Genomic DNA, 25,506 nt, shown 5'->3' with positions numbered 1-25,506 from the left:
TCAGGGTTATTATTGAACCGCCATCGGCCTCTGACATGACTCATGTAACGACTATGTACTTACATCAGTAAGTAGTAACCGGGACCAAAGGTGCGAAATTAACATGACTTCCGAAGCACGGATCATCTTACTTTTTGGACAATCAGGTGATCAGCCTGTAAAGTCCTAACAAAACTAGGGATCACAAAGTGATTTTTGTGATTTTGTCCCCACTGTTATTCGAACCCGGGACCTTCGATCGTGAGCACAACGCTCCACCACTAGGACACGGAGGCCGTCAAGATAGTTATAGATATAATTTAAAAACTGCGAAGTCATGCGGAGATATTTAAAGGACTTTCATTGATGACACTTCATTCAGTAAATGAGGACATAAACGTGATGACACGTTAAGCCGTTACATGAGCCATGTCAGGGGCCTTTGGCGGCTCAATAGTAACCCTGACACCAGGGTTGATGGGGTTGGTAATCCACCTCACAACCCACACGATAGAAGAGAAGATCATGATAATAATACGAGATATCAATACGACTAATTTAACACATATAGATAGAAATGAAAGCGCATATATTAATACCAAAATCGGGGTGGTTTCTAAAAGCGACCCTATAACAGGACCCTCTGTTGGACACTTGTCATAACAGGACAATGAAATAGGGGTTTCAATGGTGCTTTATTATTTTAATTATTGCACGTACGCCCTTTGTCGCGAGCGTTGCCGGGTTGAATTACTCATTGCTATATTGCCCTAATTGAACATCCTTGGTTCGTGCTAATGTGTTGTATCATTTGTAGCTGTACGGTATAGTTGGCTGCACAATTGGCGAAATTGTAACCGAGTTGCGAAGCGGCGCTGTGATACAAGTTTGTTTCTGTGTGACTTCTTTACTAATGCAGCTGTAAAATTTCGGAATTGCTTTTCAGGAAAGATATTTACACTCATATCATAGGTTATGAGGGCCTTTCCAAGCTACGTTAACCAAAAAACAATATAGATGGCGTTGTACAGATTTTTCTTAATTTTATTTTTATTCATGTACTTACAACTTTAACGCGATAATTACCTGTTTTCTCATTACTCGGGTACACAACTATCCCAAAATACAATGTAATGTCAGAAGTATACAGGTGTTAGTGACATCGTAACGAAAACTTTGAGGGGTGGTTCAGGCCATGATTCTGAGTTGATATCAAGTAGAAATTTCCGTCGCAAAAGTATGGATTGGAAAATAATTAAAAAGAAAAGAAAAATTTTCATGAATTTTTTGACACGAAATTCCACTTGATATCAACTCAGAATCATGGTTTGAACCATCCCCCTCAGTATTCTTACTATATACGGTGTCACTAACACATACCCACTTATATGGCTACCGTATGTACTTGTACGGGGTGTAAGTGTCATCGTAACGAATACTGAGAGGGATGATTCATCTGATTATTCTGAGTTAATATCAAGTGGAATTTTCCATCGCAAAAGTATAGAATTGAAAATAAGTAATTTAAAAAAACTAAAAAAAAACATGAATTTTGCGACGGAAAATTCCACTTGATTTTAACTCAGAATCATGGTCTGAATTAACCCCCTCAGTATTCGTTACGATGTCACTAACACCCTGTATACAAAAATAATTGTTCTATAAAGAATTATGTTGCTACCTATATTGCTTCTCTTTATATTGATCAGAATAATAATGGGTGGAAGATGTTGTGCTTGGGTGTAATAAAAAGGGTCATCATTCATACCCAAATTTTTTTGTACTGTACAATTGCAATAAATCTCTTTTGATTTTGATTTAGCCTGGAAAGTCCCACGCTGCGGAAAAAACGGCCTAAAAACTGTTATGTTGGCAACGTAATTTTTTGTAGGGAACAATAAGTAAAGAGTAACTGGAAGTACGGAATAAGCCCTAGTATTTTGCTGTTACCGTTATAGGGGTTTAGTGGGCGTACAACGCCGGAGTATTTATAGAATTAACTACAATATAACGCGATGTCGTTCGTGTTGCATTGTAAACACTCATAGAGGATTTAAAAGATACTTGTTCTAAGGCATAGACTGTACTTTTCCAAGTGAGTAAAAAGTAATAGAGAATACTATGGAAGGATAATTAATGGGTGATTTGGTTGTTTATGGTATCAATTTAGGATGGTTAATGAATGGGATGGAAGGACGATTTTAAAAATATAAAATACTTATTTGTCTATTATTAGATTGGAGTCGTAAGGGGCATTTGTTTTTTTTTTGTAAAAAGGAGAAAAAAAAGGAGTCTAGATAAATAAGTTTCCCTTTTTAATTGGCTCGTTTACTAGGTTGAAGATAAATTATGAAAATCTGATTACTAAATAAAGACAGATCTAAAACTAACAAACAAAATTTTCTTTTTTCTATTTGACCCTTTCACGGACAGAGATCATGGGTCATTGATGGTTCATAATAGGTGTATGACACCTTGGAATCGGAACGTCATTTTATCACGTCACAGTGTACATTTTCATACAAATTCCATGGTAATTTCGTTTATTTCTTTCTCTGTCTGCTTTGACGTTTAGTGAAAAGTACCTAACTGATTTGACTAGTTGGAAACTAGCCTAACACTTCAGAGCCCCGATACCGACCCCGCCGGCTTGGTCGACGATTTCCCTCATTCAGCGCTTATCGCTATCGACCCACTAGGGTCGATTAATTCTTTCAAATATTTTTCCTCTCAGACGACGCCCTGAGCCGAGGTTCGCGCCCAACTGGGCACCCTCAGGCCTGTTGCCTTAAACGTTGTACCGGGTGAGAGCCTTCAGCGCTCCCCATTTGTCCGGCCAAGTAGTTAATGCCATCTGCGGCAAATCTACAATAAGTCACGTCAAAAAAAAAAGGAAACTAACCTATTCTATATTCCACATAGATTATCATAACGGTTACGAACGTATTTATGAATGTATGTAGGTATGTATGTATGTATGTATGTATGTATGTATGTGTGTAATAGGACAAAGACTGAGGTAACACTTACTCATGGCTAGATGAGTGACAAAATGATTGAATGTGCGTAATAAAGCGACTCGAACGATTGTCATGGCTTGTTTATACTAATATATCGGTTCAATACGGATTCTGATGAATAATGAAGTACGTAGGAGAGCTTAATATAAATAATAACAATGTACGTCATATAATATCACTTTGGTTCTCACGGAAAATGTTCTTGTAAAACCCTTTGGAATTGAAAATACACATTGCTGTAGAAAAAACACATTTTATTGATGAATTATATATGATTATAATTTAATATATGAGTATTTGTTTTTATATATAACATACCTACTTATATATAACATAACATAAGGTCACTGCTATATCGCAATTGGGGTAGTCAGAAGATGAACTGGGTATCCACGCCTCATCATGCTTTCTGTTAGACCAACGCGATAGGTGATCCATATCGCAGTGAGGAAACCCACATTCCCGAGAAGCATTTTCAGAGGTATGTGATAGGTCACATGAAATCAAGCGACTGCCTGTCCTAACCTGTACTGGGCTGATAATTTCGCGGGTTTGAAGGTCAGACAGGCAGACATACATACATACATAAACTCACGCCCGTAATCTCAAATGGGGTGGGCAGAGCCACAAATAATCAAAGACAACTTGCAGCCACTGTTGATACGATGTCGTAAGCTGGATATGATGAACCTTATGGTGATAAGGGATCAGCCTATCGCCCATAACATTAGTCCATCATGTTAGAGGACACAATCCCTCTGTCGGTTTTTACTTTTTGTTTTTAAGACAAGCAGCTGAACGTTTTCTATGTTTTTTATTTGCTCCCAGAACAGCATAGAAGCAAACACCAATATTACATTATAAATAATGTAACAAATCTGAAATCTTATTTGTAATTGGTTACTTATAATCGTGTCATGTTATAGAGGTAGGTATATAACGTAATTTTTGAGCAATTCAAATTCAAATTCAAATTCAAAAATATCTTTATTCAGTAGATAACACAGTTACACTTTGAATCGTCAATTTTTACATAACGAACGTCTCATCCGCCTAAAACTACTGCAGCTTCTCACAACCTGTATAGCCTATATAGTATAATAAAATATATACAGAAATTTACGTAAAATAAATTAAATGTTTAATGCAGCGTGGTGGAGTATGCTCCATACCCCCTCCGGTTGATTGAGGGGAGGCCTGTGCCCAGCAGTGGGACGTATATAGGCAGTTTATGTTATGTTATGTAAATTAAATGTTTATTTTTCATACCGGGCGCATAGGTATCTTATCGTATCATATCTTAGACAGGCAGACGCTTCTGTTTAAAATCGGACCTGTCAAATCTTCAGGTTAGGTTAGCGGACCCTGTGAAAAACGGGATAATGCTCCATTAAGTTATATTTCATTCTCATTACCATGTCAAGCGTCAATTACAGGTAAATTAACTTTTGCCCACGAAATAAGGCATAAATAAAAGGAAGTAGAATTACGTCTGTGTCGTCGTATGTTCGTAATTTTGTAGTACATTGGTGCTTTGCACGCGATTTTTGAAGCTGGAATGCATTTAACATCAGCAATGGAACAGTTCTGGTAATTTAGTGCCGTATGACCCTTCAAGTCGCGTGTTTCCGCCTGAATCTTTAAAGGAAACGCTCTTTTACTACGAAAAAAAAAGTTATTCCGTCGTCCTGTGACGTACTTATTAGAAAATTTAATAATATGCTTTGAAAGTTAGCGTGAGATTTATAAAAATGCGGCTCTAAATTTTTTTTTTTGTAAAGAATTTTTATTTTCTTGTCAATTACAAAAACACATGTCATTACTTAAAAACTAGATATTAATTAAAGTTAAAGTTGGTCAAATAGCCCGCCTCGGAGCCTACCCGGCTCAAATGTACCTATCACGCTGACCGCGTTGCCGCGTTGGATGGCCAGCTTTTTTTTTTTTTTTTTTTTTTTTTTTGACGTGACTTATTGTAGATTTGCCGCAGATGGCATTAACTACTTGGCCGGAGTTGGATGGCCAGCGAAATGTAGCTCTAAATTGAGACTATTTTTTTTCAATATCCACGGTAGCTCTATTAAAGAACGCGTAACTTACATTGTAGTGTTGTGGGTTCGAATCCCGGGTTGGTCTCTAAACTATTTGACCTCCTCTCTCTCTCTTTATTTAAGAGCTGCGCTCTTGTACGTGGAGTAATCGCCATTACTCCATAGATAGGGCGTGTAGAACGGTGGTTGCCCCAATCGCCTTCCGTTCCGCAGTACACCGACCAATTTCTCAATCGGTGATGTTCTAGCTAGAGCCCTACCAGAATCCATTTCCTCGATTTTGACCTTATAAGTTAGAATTCATGTTTGGATCGCAGATGATATCACGCAGTCTTTAAGATTTGCGCTCGGTTAATGGTAATAGACTCGCGCCCTATTACATGAGACTTAAACATATTTAAAACACATAATAACGGGTTCTTACCAACGGGTTGTTCTTGCAATATCGGGAGTCTCATATTTTCCTGATTTAAACGCGGTAAGAACCCGTTATTATGTGTTTTAATTATGATAATAACCGCGTAAACTTAAAACAATGTTTCATACATATCTGGCGAGGAGTAGGTGTAATAATATAGATACACTTCTGCCTACCCCTTCGGGGTAACGGGTATGATGCTACGTTATGTTATATTTTCTTTCTTTCTTCTTTTCTTTCTTTGTTCGTCAGCTGTGTCTGTCAGCCTGTATTTAGTTTTTAAAAGCTTTATTGGCAAGATTAGAAGAAGCGAAAGTAATGTGTCAGACAGGATAGTAGTACTTAAGTGAGATTCCGTAGTCTCTGCCTACCCCAATGAGCAGTAGGCGTGATGTATGTTCATATCGACGTTGTCTACTGTGCACGTGTCTGCGTGGAATTCTATTAACCCAGTCTTTCTAAGCGGAGATATCTCTTTCTGTGTGAAATTAACGTTTGATAGAAAAGTATTATTCTCAATTATTCAATCATATTTTTTTAATCGCAGTCAGTGTATCTTGGTACAAACTAGTCTTCTATCGTGTGGGTTGTGAGGTGAATTCCCAACCTCATAAATCCTGGTGTCAGGGTTACTATTCAGCCGGCAAAGGCCCCTGACATAGCTCGTGTAACGACTACTTACATCAGTAAGTAGTAACCGGGACCAACGGTTTAACGTGTCTTCCGAAGCACGGATCATAGAATGCATATATTCATTATTTTTCGGCAATTGAGGAGATAGAAATTATTTTGCTGTCAGTGTGTAAGGGGCGATGGAGGAGGGTGTTCGAGGGTGAGGCAGGGTGTATGGCTGAGTAGGGGCCACCTGTACCGAGCAGGGGTTACGCGCCAAAGTTATGTTAATTAATTTCTACTCGCCCGTTACTGGCGACTCTCCCGAAATCGGCTGACCATGTGGTTTTCATAAATTTTACCCCCAAAAGATAATTCACACGCTTAATTTTGCATATTAAACCGCTTTGACATACTTCAGCTGGTTTTTGATTGGATTAATTGATGAACGCGTGTTTGTATTTTGCGAATATAATTTGGTCGTTTGTTATTTAATGGCTGAAGCTAAAGTTGGTTTTGTGGTTGTTTATTTTATTAATTTGTTAACACAGGTTAGATAACGATACAATCACACCTTATTAAAAAATATACAGGGTGTTAGTGACATCGTAACGAATACTGAGGGGGATGATTCAGACCATGATTCTGAGTTTATATCAAGTGGAATTTTCCGTCGCAAAATTCATGATTTTTTTTAGTTTTTTTAAATTATTTTCAATTCTATACTTTTGCGATGAAAAATTCCACTTGATATTAACTCAGAATAATCAGCTGAATCATCCCCCTCAGTATTCGTTACGATGTCACTTACACCCCGCACAAGTACATACTGTAGCCATACAAGTAGGTATGGGTGTTAGTGACACCGTAACGAATACTGAGGGGGATGATTTAGACCATGATTCTGAGTTGATATCAAGTGGAATTTTCAGTCGGAAAATTCATGAAAATTTTTGTTTTTTTTTTTAAGTTATTTTCTGTTCCATACTTTTGCGACGGAAAATTCCACTTGATATCATCTCAGAATCATGGTCTCAATCATCCCTCAAAGTTTTCGTTACGATGTCACTAACACCCTGTATGTATTTACCTTACCAACATATAAACTCACTTCCATCATCTGTCAAAAATGAAAAACTACCTAATCTGTCATTACGGTTATTTTTAGGGTTCCGTACCAAAATGGTAAAAAGAACCCTTCTGGTGAGAGTAAGTACAGTCATGAGCGATATCATGTAAGAATAGAATAGAATAGAAATTGTTTATTATAAAAGGACGCCACACACAAAGACAAGACAATAACATCACTGCACTCACTACACTCACTCATGTACTCACTTTAGAACCCTGTCGCACTATCATATTTGACATTTAACGAGACTTACGGTTTAATTTGTCAAAAAAGTTAATGTGATATGGTTTCAAAGTGTATACATATTAGTACTCGTGACCGTACATGATGGTCTTAAAACGTTCCTCGCTTTTTATTTTTATTAAAAATAGGATTGCGTTTGACCACAATCTGACTTAGAGGTATGTGAAGATACGGTCAAAGTTGGTACACGCTTACCTAGTAGATACCTACTCGCTCTAGTCTTGTAACTATTCATGTAAAAAAGCAATATTGCAATTTGACATTTACGCATATAAAAGTAAGCGCGCAATGCTAACAAATGTCAAATAGCAATATTGTTTAGCCCCCCCCCAGATATAAAGATAAAAGATAAAGATATTTTTTATTCTAATAAAAAACAGTAATAAACAAGTTTACAAAAAATAAGAATAGGTAATAAACGCAAAAATAAGGATTAAAACTATACTACTAAAACTAAATTAAAAAGCTCAATTAAAAATGCTCCCTTTTATCACCTCTCGACCGAATGTGCCCATCACGCTCGCAGCGTTGCCCCGTTGGATGGCGAGAGAAATATGCTGCGCTAAGTAATGCCCGGACCGGCAGTAAAGATAAAGATAATTTATTTGCTTAAACATGAGTAATATAAATACAGATGACAGTGTTCACATTATAGGTTCTTCATGTTTGCCTTGCGCCGTACAAAATTTTAAGTAAGTACTTACTAAGATATTATCTATATAAATACATGCATCATGAAAAATACGACAATAGGTAAATGGAAACAGTTATTGAGCATTAATTTGCAGAATAAAATTAATGATTTTTTACATGACAAATTGGAACATTACTGTCATTACAATTTATCATTCAAAAACTCATAAATAAGTGTAGTTGTAAGTGCGTCTGTCCACCTCGATGGGGACAATAATCATGAGTTTCTCTGTTCTCAAAATCAATAATAATGATGGACTCGAGTTGTCGCCTCGTTCATTAATTATTCAATGGACATAACCCTCTTTTAGCCTGTTATTGGTTTATTTGCCAGGAAATAGGCCACGACGGGATTTTATTAATTTCTCTATCAGAATATTAAGTGACAATGGTGGCTATATAATATTTATAACGGCTGGAATTGAATTGATTAGTGGCCATTTATTAAGACGTCTTAGGATGGAGTGGTTTATATTTCTGTTTTCTGAATTTTAAAGAGTGTTAATAAATACTTATATAAATAAATGGTCTGTAGAGGTACAGTCATGAGCAATATAATGTACCCACTTTAGGACTCTGTCGCACTAACATATTTGACATTTAGTGAGACTTACAGTTCAATTTGTCCAAAAAGTTAATGTGACATGGTACCAAAGTGTATACATATTAATGCTCGTGACCGTACATAGCAGTGGGTAGCTTCCAAAAGAACGAACTGTTTGCATTACTATTGCTATTTGTGTTCTATTTTTGTGTTTTGGAGCCGTGGTCACTCTGCGTCGAGCGGCCGTCCCGAACGGTCGTTTGTTCAGAGGTCCCGAGCTGCGCCCCGCAGCTCCCCGCGCTGCGCCCCGCAGCCCCCCGCCGCGCGCCCCGCGCCCCGTGCCGCCATTGTCTGCCGGCTACCTGCTGGCGTGACCCTGCCGCCATTCATTGAGTCAACAATAGTTCTTCTCAGAACTTGCTGGCTTATCTAAGTTTCAAGGATAAAATAACGACTGTTATTTTACAGTTGCATCGATTTTAATTTTAAAACCACAGTTTCGTGGTCCTCAGTGGATACCTTGCGGTGTTAACTAAGCTGAGTGGGACGTGGCCCTGGGGCGTCCGCTTGCCTCACTTTGAGGCAGGCACATTACCCGGACGGGGCTAGAACCACCGGCCTTGGGGTCTACCCTAGTCGACCCTAGCTGTCACCCGGGGTAGAGTGACCAATCTCTACCCCTTATATTTTTCTCTTCGTGTTTCGGGGTGTAAAAACCCTCCGCACTTAGAGCATAGGAACCCTCTTGCACAATAAGATCGGCAAAGGGATACCAGCTTAGGGCACACCATAAGCACACATCTTCTTTGTTAACCCCAAGCAAAGAGGCAAAACTCACTCTTACACACCCTCGAGCAATCCCACTCGAGTTGCGAAAGTTAGCCAGCGATCGCCTCAGAGTTTCTTGCGCCGCTTATTCTCTGAGGAACGCTTTTGCGAAGCGGTAGTAATTATTATATAGCAGATTGGCCGTCCCTTAAAAATGGCCGACAGCTCCGAGCTGTGGGCCGAAATCGGTAAAATCATTTTGACGCATATCCTAGCGGATAAAAGCAGCGCGCTTTACGCTGAGATATGTCGACTAGTACCGCAAGTTGCGGCGTTAACCTTGCCTTCCGCGCCCCGCATTGATAGTGCTCGTGCCGACCGCGCGTCGTCACCCTGTCTCCCCGCGACCCCCGGCCCCGCCGCGTCTCTCGCGTCGCTTCCCGGCACTGACCGGCCTACTGCGTCTGCCCACCCCACCGCGTCTCTTGCATTGTCCCAATCGCGCGCTTCTTCCCCTTTCCCTGCTACCCTCCTCACCGGTGACGATGAGGAATCGTGCGATGTTCTTATGGACGTTGCCGAGTCCGATTCGTCGTCGGAGTGTGTGGAGTCGTCCTCTTCGGAGGACATATTCACGCTCGTGGAGGGCCGTAAGGGAAAACGAGCCCGCCGTCACCGCGAATCTGAGCCTGCTAAGGTCCAGAAGACGTCCTCGGGAACGTCGATTCCCTCTTCCATCCCCGAGGCCCGTAAGGCCCCTTCCAGCCCTTCTAAGGCTCCCAATGGTAAGAGTGCCATCAGCGGCACTCAAGTACAAAAAGGCCCCACCCCTCCGCCCTTGTATATGAGGGACAAAAATAGGTGGAACGAAGTCTCCCTTCGGGCGAAAGAGGAGAACATCGTAATCACCAGCGCCCGCACGACCCAAGATGGGATCAAAATTCAAGTCCCGTCATCTTCTGAGCATAGAAAGCTCACTACAATTCTGAAAGGTAGAGGGATACAATTCCATACCTACGCCCTCCCCGAGGAACGTATCCTCCGTATCATCATAAAGGGAATCCCTAAGGAGTGGGAAACCACTCTTGTTAAGGAGGACCTTGTTAACAACGGTTTTCCGGTGCTTGAGGTGCACCGTATGCATCGCGGTCGTGGCCAGGTCCCGTATGACATGGTCACAGTCATATTAGAAAGGACGGATGAGGGCAAGAAGATCTTCAACCTGAAGACTTGTTGCGGTCTATCTGGCCTTAAAGTCGAAACTCCCCATAAGGGAGGCCCCCCAACGCAGTGTCATAGATGCCAACTTTACGGGCATTCTAGTAGGCATTGCCATGCCAAGCCTAGGTGCGTAAAGTGCCTAGGGGATCACGCTACCTCGGATTGCCTTAGAGGCAAAAACGAGGTAGAACCCCCTAGTTGTGTGCTGTGTGGTCAGCAAGGTCATCCTGCGAACTATCGCGGATGCACCAAGGCTCCACGCACCCACCACAAGGTAGCCCAACGAAGGGCAGCCCGAGCTGCAGCTTCCCAACCCGGTCCCACTAAAGCCCATATGGCCCCTTCCTCGCACTCTACTCGCGATTTCCCGGCTCTGCCACTCACGCAGACCAAACTCGCGCCGCAGCGTCCATCCGCATGGACTCGTCCCCCGTCAATCGTCCGACCCACAAATCCGCCCCGCGCCCAACCTAGTAGCAATTTAGGTATTCCTGCAGCCTCTCTCGCGCCTCGTCCGGTTCCTGCGATGGCCCCTCAGGCCTCTGCATTTCCTGTCAACCAGTTTAGGGAATTTAGTATTCTCTTTAAGTCGGCCCTTAGTCAACTTGACAGTTTATTAGACTCCCTGTCCCAATTTAAAGCCTAATAATGGATTGTACAAATAAAAGTAGAGTCAAACCGCGTTCCCTTACAATAGGTTTTTTCAATGCTGATGGCATCTTAGGTCAACGTGCAGAGATTCACGAGTTTGTAAAACACCATCAGGTAGATATTTTATTAGTGCAGGAATCTTTCCTCAAACCCTCTAACCGCGACCCCAAGATGGCAAATTATAATCTAGTGCGAAACGACAGGACCTGCGCGCCCAAAGGGGGCACTCTCATTTATTATAAAAAGTCACTTCACTGTATCCCCATAGACCCACCTGCCCTCACTGACATTGAGGCTTCGATCTGTCGAGTAGGCATGACAGGACATCAGCCGATCACATTAGTGTCGGCTTATCTATCTCCTAATAACTCTAAGAGGTTACTTAGAAGTGACCTCGAAGCCCTCTTTAATCTCAGTAATTCAGTCATAATTGCAGGCGATCTTAACGCTAAACATCTTTCTTGGAGTTGCTTAACAACAAACACAAGAGGCAGGGTATTAGAAACTCTAGCCGAGCCCCTCTATTATGATATAATAACACCATTGCAGCCCACTAGATATCCCCCTGACTTGAACCACAGACCAGAAATACTCGACTTGGCGCTTCTAAAGAACATAAACTTACGTTTATGTTCTATAGAAGTACTACACGAGTTACAATCCGACCACCGACCTGTTATATTAAAACTAGGCTCCCGTTTAGACGCCCCTGATAATCCAGCACCCCCTAAGACAGTGCTGGACTGGGAGAAGGTGGCCGAAGGCCTCCAGTCTTCCAGTTCAGTGTACTTAGATAGTATCCCAGTAGAAATAACCTCCTTAGAGGAGGCCTCGACAGCTATTAACTCCCTCACGGATCACGTGAGGTCGGTTTTGAACGAAAGTTCAAAACAGGTTCCGGAGATGGAAGACCATCGCTGGAAACTGCCTACCGACATCCGTGATCTGCTAACGGAAAAAAACGCAGCCACCCGCGCATATGATTCCAATCGCACCGAGGAATGTCGCCGTCATTTGCGTCTCTTGCAGCATACTGTAAGAAAACGTATTAATGACATGCGACAGAATCGGTGGGATAATCTTTTGAGCGGCATTGAGCCCCACCACCAGGCCATCTGGCAGCTGTCTAGGTCTCTTCAAAAGGATACGGTTGTTCCTACTCCCCCTCTCAATAGGCCTAACCAACCCCCCGCTTTCGACGATGACGAAAAAGCCGAATGCCTTGCCGACAGTCTCGAAGCCCAATGCTCGCCCAGCACTCTCCCTATCGATCGTAGGCACCTCTCGACGGTGAACTCTGAAGTTCAGCGTAGGGCTTCTGTACCTCCCACCGATCCTCCTCTTCCACAGGTAACTGAGGAAGAGGTCCTAGGTATTATCAAAAGATTTCATACCCGAAAAGCCCCTGGCTCAGACGGTATCACGAATCGTGTCCTTAAAAACTTCGGTGCTCCCCTCATCTGCTTACTAACGGCAATATTCAACGTCGCCTTGAGCAACTGCGTCTTTCCACAGCAGTGGAAAGAAGCAATTGTAATTGGTATACCAAAGCCTGGGAAACCTAAAAACGAACCTTCGAGTTACCGCCCCATAAGTCTCCTCAATTCCATGGGGAAGGTTTATGAGCGGCTCATATTTGCTAGATTACGGGACTACGCCGAATCCAATAGTCTTATTCCACCAGAGCAGTTTGGTTTTAGAACCAAACACTCCTGCGTTCAACAAGTGCACCGTATTGTTGAACATATCTCTAGTAGATTAAACTTAAAAAAAAAACCTGTCGCTACGGGAGCGCTCTTCTTCGATGTGGCGAAAGCGTTCGACAAAGTCTGGCACAACGGCTTGATCTACAAGCTTTATTCACTGGGAGTGCCAGACCGTCTCGTGCACATCATACGAGACTTCCTCTCAAATCGAACCTTTCGCTACCGCGTGGAAGGGACGCTCTCGTCACCGCACCCTATACATGCCGGAGTCCCACAAGGCTCCGTTCTCTCCCCTTTACTATTTTCATTGTATACTAGTGACATTCCCAAATCCCCTAATACCGAATTAGCTTTATTTGCGGATGATACAGCCATCTATTCTTCGTGCCGTGGTCGAGTTATGATGACCGGAATCCTCCAACGCGCGGCCAATGCCTTGGGCAAGTGGTTTCGCAAATGGAGAATCGAGGTAAACCCGGAGAAAAGTGCAGCGGTGTACTTTTCAAAGGGCTATTATAACACGCCACGGTCACGCCGTCAACTTAAAATCATTAAGATGTTTGGCAAGCCGATCCCTTGGGAGGAGCAAGTCAAATATCTCGGCGTAGTCTTAGATAGACGTCTTACTTTCAAGGCCCATATCAAACGTGTGCGCGATCGCGCCGCGTTTGTAATGGGCCGTCTTCATTGTCTCCTTAACAAGCGAAGTAAATTGTCCCTTAGGAATAAGGTGAAAATCTACACGACTTGCATCCGTCCGATCATGACCTATGCAGGGGTAGTTTTCGCTCATGCGAGTCCCTCTCAAATCCACCGTCTACAGGTAATACAAAATCGTTTCATGCGGAAAGCCACGGGAGCTCCGTGGTTCCTTCGCAATGAAAATCTGCACATTGACCTAGGTCTGCCAACCATTGCCCAATGGCTCAAATTAGCTTCCAAACGTTTTTTCGATTCTGCTCCGCACCACCCGAATCCCCTGGTAGTTGCGGCTTCCGATTACATCCCGCTTAGGGACGGTACTGAAAAGTATCGGCGTCCGAAGGACGTAATATACGATCCCGACGACCCGATTACCCTAGCCATAGAGGCAGCCAATCAGCTCGCGACACCAAACACTTCAGGACCCCGATACCGACCCCGCCGGCGTGGTCGACGATTTCCCTCATTCAGCGCTTATCGCTATCGACCCACTAGGGTCGATTAATTCTTTCAAATATTTTTCCTCTCAGACGACGCCCTGAGCCGAGGTTCGCGCCCAACTGGGCACCCTCAGGCCTGTTGTCTTAAATGTTGTACCGGGTGAGAGCCTTCAGCGCTCCCCATTTGTCCGGCCAAGTAGTTAATGCCATCTGCGGCAAATCTACAATAAGTCACGCCAAAAAAAAAAAAAAAAAAAAAAGGAGCCGTGGTAATAATTCGTCCAGTTGGCAAAACACTTGCCTCTCATTTTGAGGGAGCAGGTTCAAATCCAGCACAGGCCTAAACCAATAGTCGAATTTACTTTCGAATTCATGTTTGGATCATAAATGCTCAATAACAATACAAAAAAATCCGACTCAAAACTTACAGAAATAATTATTTGGTGATTTCATATCAAAACCTCTATATCAATATAATAGCATTATTGCAGAACTCATATTGAAGCTCATCTGAGCGATGAAATCCTATCTACTATCGACAAACTACACAACTTTCTCCCCTACAGTTTCCCCTGCATTTTACACTGCATTAATGTAATCCATATTGATACGCCGACCTCAAATGCTGCGCGCACGCACATGTTTACCGGTCGCGGGAGTGTTTACAAACGCGACGTGCGCAGCAAGGCACGTGGCTCGCGCTATCTCTCGCCGCAGAATTTATGTGTGACGAACATTGGACCATTCGCCCTTATTCGTACGCAGACTATGCTTGTCGCAATATGCAAGTGACAAGTGGTTTAGTAGTAATTATGTTTTAATAAAGTAAGTGTCGAATTATTGAGGAGAAAAGTATTGAGAAGCTCGGTGGCGCAGCGGTAAACGCGCTCGGTCTGCGATTGGTGAAGTTAAGCAACTTTCGCAAAGGCCGGTCATAGGATGGGAGACCACAAAAAAAAGTTTTCATCTAGAGCTCTTCCGTGCTTCGGAAGGCACGGTAAGCCGTTCGTTAATAACCATCAATCCGCACTGGGCCCGCGTGATGGTTTAAGGCCCGATCTCCCTATTCATCCGTAGGCGGGGGACGTTAATGGGCTGATGATGATGATGATGATGATGCAAGTATCGAAATATAAACAGAACTAGTTCAGTACGACTAATAATTATAAGTATATTTCAATAGAGATAAAATTCTACACTTCTTCTTATCGTGTGAGGTGGAATACTAGCCTCATCAACCCTGGTGTCAGGGTTACTATTGAGCCGCCAAAGGCCCCTGACATGGCTCATGTAACGACTACTTACTTACATCAGTAAGTAGTAACCGGGACCAACGGCTTAACGTGCCTTCCGAAGCACGGATCATCTTACTTTCGGACAATCAGGTGATCAGCCTGTAATGTCCTAACCAAACTAGGGATCACAAAGTGAATTTTGTGATATGTCCCCACCGGGATTCGAACCCGGGGCCTCCGGATCGTGAGTCCAACGCTCAACCACTGGACCACAGAGGCCGTACAATTCTACACTGTAAGAATTAGATCTGTCAGAGTACATAAGCTAGTGTAGTGACGTTTATTAGCATAGTGATGTATCGTTGCCCATTGGCCTTATACTTCTGTTTCAAACGATATATGACGTCATTGCCTCGAAGAAATGCACTTTCTTTCATGGCTGTGCAAGCCAATCCTAGAGCGGCAAACTCTACCGCACACTCTGCAGGAGAAGTCTCCGACTGGTGGATTGTTGTCGGTTTGATGGCGTTACATGAGATTTTTTTTATTTACAAGTACCTTATTCTGCTGTCCTTATTGTGGCGTTCTAGATGTGATGGTTGAATGGTGTGCTGGTAATTAAACGACCACATAAAGGAATATTTTAAAGTTTATTGTTTTCTTTTACTTATTCACACATTTTACACTTTTATTATTATTATTTTATAAATCACCATACATTTTTAGTATTGTTTTAGATAATTTTTTAACACAAGAAGATATTGATTATGCATCCATTTTTGATGCCAAGAAGGAAGTCCACTTTTGTCTATGACAATACCTTTTTAATAGTAACAAAACCATAGACATTTTTATATTTTGTTCGTGGTCCGAACACTTATCACACTCTAGGTGTGGTCGGCACAATATGTATTCCTCTTCAATTCATTTCTGTCATTCGTCATCCCAGTACTCACACCACTCACACACATATCCTATCAAACAGTACCTGTGAAAATAAATTGTCAGTAGGGTAAAAACGACTTTGTCTGTCACAGCTGATTTATCGCAGAAACTACTATGCTATGGACTTGTCGAATTATTTTTACATAATGCTTGCTCAATGAGATATTTTTGTTATATAGAAACAAACATGAACGTGATTTTATTCGGGCGTGAGTTTATTTATGCATTCATGGACAAATAATTTACTAATCATAGTGTGAATGCGCGCGGTTAGGTTAGCAGGAGTCATTGAGCGGATGAGTGCTATGCACTAGCTGCAAGGTTGCCAGTCTGCTCAACCTATTACGGATTGCGGGCGTGAGTTTATTTATGTATTTGTAGACAAATAATTCACTAATCATAGTGTGAACGCTGCGTCAGCGGTTAGCACGAGTCACTGTGCAGGTGAATGTTATGCAAGCACACGATCCATTGTCAGGTCCGTGGCCAGTGACGCAATCTGACGCAAATGCGCATTATCGGCGCGGTAGGGTAAAGACGTCGTGTTCAATATCGTGTATTCGTCAACGTCAAGACAGAATTAATATAGTCATAGGTGTCGATTTTGGATACACACTTAATTCTAGAAATCTAAAAGGGTGTTAGTGACATCGTAAATTCGTAACGAATACTGAGGGGGATGACTCAGACCATGATTCTGAGTTAATATTAGGTAAATGGAATTTTCCGTTGTAAAATTCATGTTCTTTTTGTGTTTTTTTTAAATAAGTACTAGAAAATAATAATAGAAAATTCCACTTAATATTAACTGTTATTATAATTATGCTTCGGAAGACACTTTAAGCCGTTGGTCCCGGTTACTACTTACTGATGTAACGTAGTCGTTACATGAGTCATGTCATGCCTTTGGCGGCTGAATAGTAACCCTGATACCAGGGTTGATGAGATTGGTAATCCACCTCACAACCCACACGATAGATGAATGAAAAAAAAGATATTTTTTTTTTAAAAAAAGAACGTCTAGGGTCTTTGGCGAGGTTTTTCTTGCAGCTTCTTTTCCCCGGCTATACAAGTTGTGAGAAGCTGCAGTAGTTTTAGGCGGATGAGTAAAAAAAGAGTAAAAATTGACGATTCAAAGTGTAACTATGTTACCTACTGAATAAAGATATTTTTAAATTTGAATTTGAATGTACAGAAAGAAGCGCCATTTGCAAAAAATGCCGCGAAAAGTGGCGGCGTCGACATACGATCACTCTCGTTTTTCCATTGCCATTTTTTTTTTCATACAGATTCAAAGTAACTGAGTCAAAGATAATCATGGGAGCACCTCTGACTCATTCGGTCGGTTGCCAACTAAACGCTTCGTGACAAACGGTTTAACTGCCAGCTGTATCGTATGCTAATTTAGACTTTAAACAGCACTAAGTGAGTAGAATTCTCCAGCGTACTGTTACTGTGTCAGTGTGTAGGTAAGTGCAAGTGATCTTGATTTACAAATTCTGTCTTTATTAATAGGAAATAGGTTTTATACTCAGTTGCCTCTGTTGGCGATTATCAATGCTCAAGTCAAACGAAATAAGTGCTGCGTTTACTTGTTGTAATCGGAATCGTGTCTTTAAATAGTGGGTATAGAATATTAAAGTAAGATGATCCGTGCTTCAGAAGGCACGTTAAGCTGTTGGTCCCGGTTACTTACAACAACAACAACAACAAAAACTCTTTATTGCACTTGAATCACATTAAAAACACATTAGTATTATAATTAAATTGGTAGTACAACAGGCGGCCTTATTGCTAAGGTAGCAATCTCTTCCAGGCAACCTTTAGGCAAGTTTGCAAGGCAAACATGAAGAACCTATAATGTGAACATTGTCATCTGTATTTAAATTACTCATGTTTAAGCAAATAAATTATCTTTATCTTTTATCTTTATCTTTTAGGTATAGGATATGAATTTAATGAAAAATGTAGCGGGATAGACAGTGCAAAAAAAATAAATAATAATAATAATAAAATGTTGAAAAATATAAGTACTTATAACTAGATAAACTATAATATATTAAAAACTTACTGATGTAAGTATGTAGTCGTTACGTGAGCCATGTCAGGGGCCTTTGCTGGCTTAGTAATAACCCTGACACCATGATTAAAACACATAATAACGGGTTCTTACCGCGTTTAAATGGGGATATGAGACTCCCGATATTTCGACACTGTTGCAAGTGACATGATCATCCCCATTTAAACGCGGTAAGAACCCGTTATTATGTGTTTTAATTATGATAATAACCGCGTTAACCTGACACCATGGTTGATGAGGTTGGTATGCCACCACACAACCCACACGATAAGGAGGAAGGAGAAGGAATATTAAATACCTAGGTATTCTTCTTCTTGGCTTGCCTGAATGTAGGTTCTTCCTTAGTCAAACGGAATAGCTTTTCGACAGCTTCGTCATATTCGAAAAACTAATACAAACATACATACATGATCGAGTACATCCATCATACAAGACTAGGGTTGCCATCCGTCCGGGTTTCCCCGGATTTGTCCTAGTTTAGAGGGCATCCGGGGAGCGTCCGGGGAAGGTTTCATTTGAAGACCGGGTTATAAAAACTAAAAATTATGCCGCCCGCAAGACACGCACTATGCTCGCACACCACGATCAACCGACGAACCAAGTATATTCACCGTTCCCCTACCAATCCCGTCGCGGTAGCCACTTCTGCTAGAATTGGTATATTATGCGCCTATCGGAAAACACAGCATCGCTATACAAGATGAACTATGTAGCCTTGCCTTTCAGAGCTTTCTGTTAGACCACCGTGATAGGTGAGCCGTAACATCGGAAAACAAAATGAAAGAGTATAAGTAATAAAACTTAGATTTTCATTTATGTCCTATCGAGTCAAGAAGTTAACACGATCTGAGGCAAACCTACAATTAGTCAGGTAAAATAAAGAAAATAAAATGTTATCCTGGTTTTCTTACTGTTGGACTTCTGTAATTCAAAACGTTACGTAAATGCAACGTCATCATCATCATCATCAGCCCATTAACGTCCCCACTCGCACGTAGTACGGGGCCTTCCCTATGGATGGATACGGAGATCGGGCTTTAAACCATCACGCGGGCCCAGTGCGGATTGATGGTTATTAACGACTGCCAATGCAGCCGGAACCAACGGCTTAACGTGCCTTCCGAAGCACGGAGGAGCTCGAGAAAAACAAATGCAACGTAATAACAACAAAGATAAGGTTCTGATTCTACTTCATTTCGATATGTGTTATGGCCGAGGAGAAGAATCTGGCTAGCTATGTATGAGTTCATGTGCGCCAAAAAAGACAAAAAAAGCACAAACATTAAGTAGTAATAAAGGCAGAACAGGCGACCTTATTGCTCATGCACCAAATTCTTCTAGGCAACCTTTTGGTACGGGAAAATGTTGTACAAATCATCATCTTCCTAACGTTACCTCTAACATATAGATTAGGTTTTGTTTTTTTTTTACAGAAACAACGTCCTGCCTGACCTTCCAACCCGCGAAGGGAAATCCAAAATATATACTTATTATATATAAAGAAATGATTAAATATAAATCTTCTAGAAAGTATTAAAGTATTTTATTACATCACAAAAATCCGGTTTCATAGTACCTACAACAGACGCAGTGAGTTGGTGCTAATGAATCATCGTGTCCCAGCCAGCTGCGAATTAGGCGTCGAGTTCGAATCATCTCTGCGAACTACTCGGCTTACATTACTTGCAATCAAATATCTTAACAGCCATCAACTTTGATACCGTCGTGTAATAAAGAGGCAATTAGATTGGGTAGCCGTAAGTCCTGGCACAGACAGACAGACGGACACAATCTATGCCCGTATTTGAGTGGACAGAGCTACAATTCATCGGAAGATAACTTACAGTTTACATTTAGTAGAGAAGTCAAGGATGCGATACGATCCCGACGACCCGATTACTCTAGCCATAAAGGCGGCCTATCAGCTCGCGATACTAAACACTTCAGAACCCCCATACCGACCCCGCCGGCGTGGTCGACGATTTCCCTCATTCAGCGCTTATCGCCCTAAGAGCCCTCAGTGCTCCCCATTTGTCCGGGCAAGTCAATGCCATCTGCGGCAAATCTACAATAAGGCATGTCAAAAAACAGGTAGAGAAGTCTTAAGATGAATAGGTACGATGAACAATTTGCAAGTTACGAACTTCTTTTTCTTAATGTCTCTCGGCAATTATCACAATTTCGGATGCAAACGAATGCAAATTTCCATATCATCAATCAATTATTAGATTAGTCGTGTATCAGAATTTGAATTCTGAACTACTGTTTGATACAGAAAATAATAGATAATCTATTTAATGCTGTGTTGTTCTCGCGGGAATCAAAACAGAACAACAATAAAGGTAATTCTGAATTCAAATTCTGACACACAATAAATTTCATCGAGATCTTGGAAATTAGCATTCATTTATATTCGGAAATACGATTATTGCCGATGGACATTATGAAAATAGAAGTACTGTAGACAGATTTTGAATTTTTTTTTGTAAATTAATTTTTATTATGAAATAAATTGATTCTAATGGCGATACAAAAATCACTTTCAAATCCATGTCAACCTACTTTACAGCCACGGCGTCTTCATCAGTGAACCTCTTAATTATAATAATTGAATTAATTGTATGCTAGTTAATACTAAACCCTTGCTTACAGTAAACACGCGGAAGCGGGTAATTTCAAGTTTCGTAGGTATATGGCAGTTTGTTTCCGAAGCCGGTGCAAAAAAGGCTCTTTTGTACCAAGTGAGAACTTTCAGCGTGCCCATTTGTTCGGCCAAGTAGTCACGTTAAAAAAAGTCCAAAAGGTTATCGCTCCGCTTCTCCATAAACGAAGCCTAAGCGATTACCGTCACGTACGGAGTCGCGTGTACACTCAAGTATAGTGTTTTAATATCGATTAAACCTTGTGGCTGCTACAGACTCGACGCTCGGATGTGATTGAGAAACTTGCGATCTAGAATATTGACTTTGTTGTTGAATACAAGGGATCGGAAAATGATAATGGCGGTGAGAGCTGGAGGTATCGTAATGGGCTCTACACATAAATAAATATTATAAAAACTTTCGGTTATTTACTAACATAACCTAATAAGAAGACAAAAACACAAATTAAGTTAAAAAAACTGCAAGTTGACGTAAAAAAATATACTTAACGACGACGTTTTACCCCAAACATATCTATAACATTGACATTATTTTAAAATATTCCTAACCGAAAATATATTTGACTCTAACTCTATGATACGAAAAGAACTCTGCCTCTTAACTCTATGATACGAAAAAAACTCTGAATCTAATTCTATAATAGATTATTTCGTTTAGCAATGATAGAACTCTATCTTCTTTATTGTTTTCACATTCACAAGAAACTCCTTTCTTGTCTTCTTTTCTTTTCAAACAACATGAAATATTTTCCGTTACTTTTCCGTCGTTCATCGCAACAAATCGAACCGTCTGTATCAGCCTTAAGAGAGTGTGTGGTGGACAGAAGACCTACATGCCCGGCCTAGTGTGTCTGCTCGGCTATCGTATCGTTACGTCATCGCCGCACGCGCACCCGCCTGTAAATGCAATGAATAATTGCCATTTGCATTGGATAAACATGATTTACTTCATTCAGTGGGTGGTTCACATAATCTATGTGAAAAGTGCGGCAATAAATTGTTTATAATTGATGTCTGTAATTGTTTCCACTTTATGTCGTTTCTTTTGAAAATGGATCTGGATATTGTTTATGCTAATTTATTTAATTGTTTACTTTGTTGAATACCGAATTACTTTTTATTTATCGATAGGTAGATATTGTTAGATAGAACAGAATCGACCGGTCGAATCTCGACTGATACATCATTATGCTAATGAACGTCACAACACTGGCTTCTGTACTTTGACAGATCTAACTCGTACCGCGCATTGAAGTTATTGTAAAACTTTATCTATATTAAAATATAGTCACTAATTGTACTAATTGAATGCATCACAAAGAGAGTTTTTGTCCCCATCGGTTTTCGAATCCGAGAGCTAGTGTAACACAGACATTAATTCAAACAATCTCAAGTAAATTTAACGGCAGTCTAACAGGATTGGTAGTTGCATTCCGCCATTGTCTTGCCACACGTCTATGGCCGGTGGTTACCATCAGATACCATCAGATTATCTACCAGCAGCGTCACGGTCTAACACCCATTTACGCCATACGCCACAACACCACTGTAATTGGAACGTCCGTTTTGCAAAATAATTATTATAAGGCCCTGCAACTAAGACGTTTAATGGAAAATGTTATTTTTAATCTTCTATCGAGTGGGTTGTGAGGTGAATTACCAACCTCATCAACCCTGGTGTCAGGGTTATATTTACATACATAAGTAAACTCATGCCTATATTCTGAGGTAAACAGAGACTACTCTGGGCAAGAGGGAAACCATTGCCCTATTTTTCAAAATTCAAAAATATCTTTATTCAATAGGTAACATAGTTACACTTTGAATTGTAATTTTATACATAACGTCTCATCCGCCTAAAACTACTGCAGTTTCTCACAACCTGTATAGAAGAACCTGTAGGAAAAGAAGCACTTCAAGAAAAACTTTGGCACACCTTCCTTAAAAAGTAGCATGGAGAATGTTACACCGACAAGAGCATGATGATGAAACAAAGTCTATGGTATTCAATTGGCTTCGGTCGTGTCTTACTTCTCATGCTTGTGAAATTAAATACTTCCTACGTATATGTGGGGAAGTTGGCGATTATTACCTCCTAGTTTGAGGTATAATGTCTTGTGCTATGACATATTACTTGATATTCTCCCGGAGGCAAGGACATTATTTACATATACGCCCTTGTCCAGAGCTCATTCCGGCGAGCACCCCCACTTCCTTTGATTTATCGCTTTAATTTCATAAGTATCTCTTTGTTGCCATGGCACCCACCTATATAATATCTGAGAATTAATATTACGACTTTATTGAAGCTATTTTTAAAAGGGGTCTGGGATAATGTGCCCTGAATATGTAATATGTTTGTTACGTTGTCGTCTGGTCGATGGTTGCAAGGCACATGGCGAGGCCTGGTTCCGGGTTTTAAACGAAAGACGGGAAAAAATACATGAAAATGAGAGGGTCGTTTCACTACCTACACCATCTAACGACCCTCGTCGTATTGGACTTTTTTTCCATACAAGACGTTGCCACAGAAACGCTGTATAAATCATCTGATCAAGATGTAAAGGCCTATGATGTGTTACGTTGTAAACCTGAGTCGTAGGCAGCTAAACCTGGGTCTTTGGACTAGTTGAAAACGATTATGACAATCGACTGTGACAGTGATTCGTTTCATGAAATCACACACGGCAAGGTACATAGGTACTTATCTTAAAGTAACATTTTAATAAAACCTGTCATTCCAAAAGTCATCATCATTATCATATCCCTAGCGTCATCCCGTTTTTCACGGGGTTTACTTGCCTAACCTGATGATGAGCACGTGATAATCATTTATGATCCAAACACGTATTCGTAAAACATTTGTTTAGACATTTAGGCCACAAAGAGTCAAGCGTTCTACCAACTGGGCTACCACTGCTCCAGAAGTATCATTCCAAAAGTACTACTATATAACAAGAAAATAATATAAAATAAACATTAAAAGCAAATGGTTGCCACTAGATAACAATTTATTATTTCAACGTCATAAATGTTTTAAAATGTTGTACAATTCAAAATGCTATGGAAGTTTTAAAAACTTGCAAACTTTAAGAGCCACCTGTTGGCAACGCCTATGAAGTTGAATTAAAGCTAAAAGAGATACCAGAATATAAACATAAGCTCCCGGCTAGTCAGAGGAACAATCAAAGAGCAAAAGTTCAGTCACTGAGCCCAGCGCATTATTTTTAAACAGTTGTGAAATTATGAACCATTAGTTGTCATAATTATAAAATTTATGTTTCTGTAAGTGTTTTTGGTCTATTACAGAAACGGAATGTAACCAGGAGGTCTTAAGTGTAACCATTTAATTTATTATTTTGCAAGAAACTGATTGGACTTTTGCAGCTTATTGTTCATCCATCGCAAGATACCTATACTTCACCGAGCGTTCTGTTAGGCCAACGTGATAGGTAGTTCGCAGAATGCGTAAGTTCACATAGCAGTTATTATCAGACGCTTAACCAACAGATCTATCAGAAAGTTTATCAACATCTGGTAGATAGGAGAGCGCATTATATGTAAGTATAATATCGCGTAGGCCCCCCTAGCACACTTCATACAAAACATAAAATCTCATTCTTGCCGTGTGCGCCTAACGCGTAAGTGGGAGCGAGATAGTTCGCGCGTTTTCCTTTACTCTATAGCAGCTTAAGATCTTTTAGGACTAAAGTAAGACTCAAAACGGGGTGAAATTGGCGTGCAGACGTTTGATGCGGGCGGAGAGTTACCGTTCTATATGTTGGCAACACAATAATCAATCTAACATCATTTATTTGCGGAAAACATTTGTATCATTGGTTCTTAAAATAATAAAATAGTATCTAAATGTTAAACCACAATAGGCATGCAAATAATTATTTATAATAAATAAAATAAATATAAATAAAAAGAAATAATAATAAATATAAAAAACGAATAAAAAATATTATATATTTTGTTTTATTATTGTGGCAACTTTAAGCTCGCTCTCTCTCTTTTTGCGGAAAACATTGGTATCATTGGTTCTTAAAATAATAAAATAGTATCTAAATGTTAAACCACAATAGGCATGCAAATAATTTTTCATAATAAATAAAATAAATATAAATAAAAAGAAATAATAATAAATATAAAAAACGAATAAAAAATATTATATATTTTGTTTTATTATTGTGGCAACTTTAAGCTCGCTCTCTCTCTTTTCCTCCTGCAACGTTGTCTGAATGTAACATGTGTGTCGTGTGCAAATAATTATAATTTTTCAACAACGTCTTTGACTTCGAACAACCGCAGCCCCGTATAACATAGTAAGAATAATTTCTTTATTAATGCCTAGGTAGTAGCGCTAATAAATAGTGTACATTGTACAATATCGAAGTGTTC

At 40.4% G+C, this 25,506-nt stretch overlaps 2 protein-coding genes across 4 annotated transcripts in view; both read right to left on the bottom strand.

Annotated features, from left to right (window-relative positions):
* Window positions 1-25,506, bottom strand: part of LOC126382366 (lysosomal acid glucosylceramidase-like) — a 251,263-nt gene that overhangs the window by 57,677 nt on the left and 168,080 nt on the right. Inside the window, exon 1 of one of the 2 annotated variants that reach the window (XM_050032185.1) lies at window positions 17,513-17,528. The exons of the other annotated variant lie outside the window; for it this stretch is intronic. The gene's annotated coding sequence lies outside the window, so the exon portion shown is untranslated. Of the gene's footprint in view, window positions 1-17,512; window positions 17,529-25,506 lie in introns of those variants that run through there. 2 annotated transcript variants of the gene reach the window in all.
* LOC126382379 (protein scalloped) overlaps window positions 1-25,506 on the bottom strand; it is a 152,213-nt gene that overhangs the window by 35,562 nt on the left and 91,145 nt on the right. The gene's annotated exons all lie outside the window — the stretch shown is intronic.

This window comes from Pectinophora gossypiella, chromosome 4, assembly GCF_024362695.1.
Source record: "Pectinophora gossypiella chromosome 4, ilPecGoss1.1, whole genome shotgun sequence".
NCBI lineage: Eukaryota > Metazoa > Arthropoda > Insecta > Lepidoptera > Gelechiidae > Pectinophora > Pectinophora gossypiella.
This window is presented reverse-complemented; position numbering and strand designations above follow the sequence as displayed.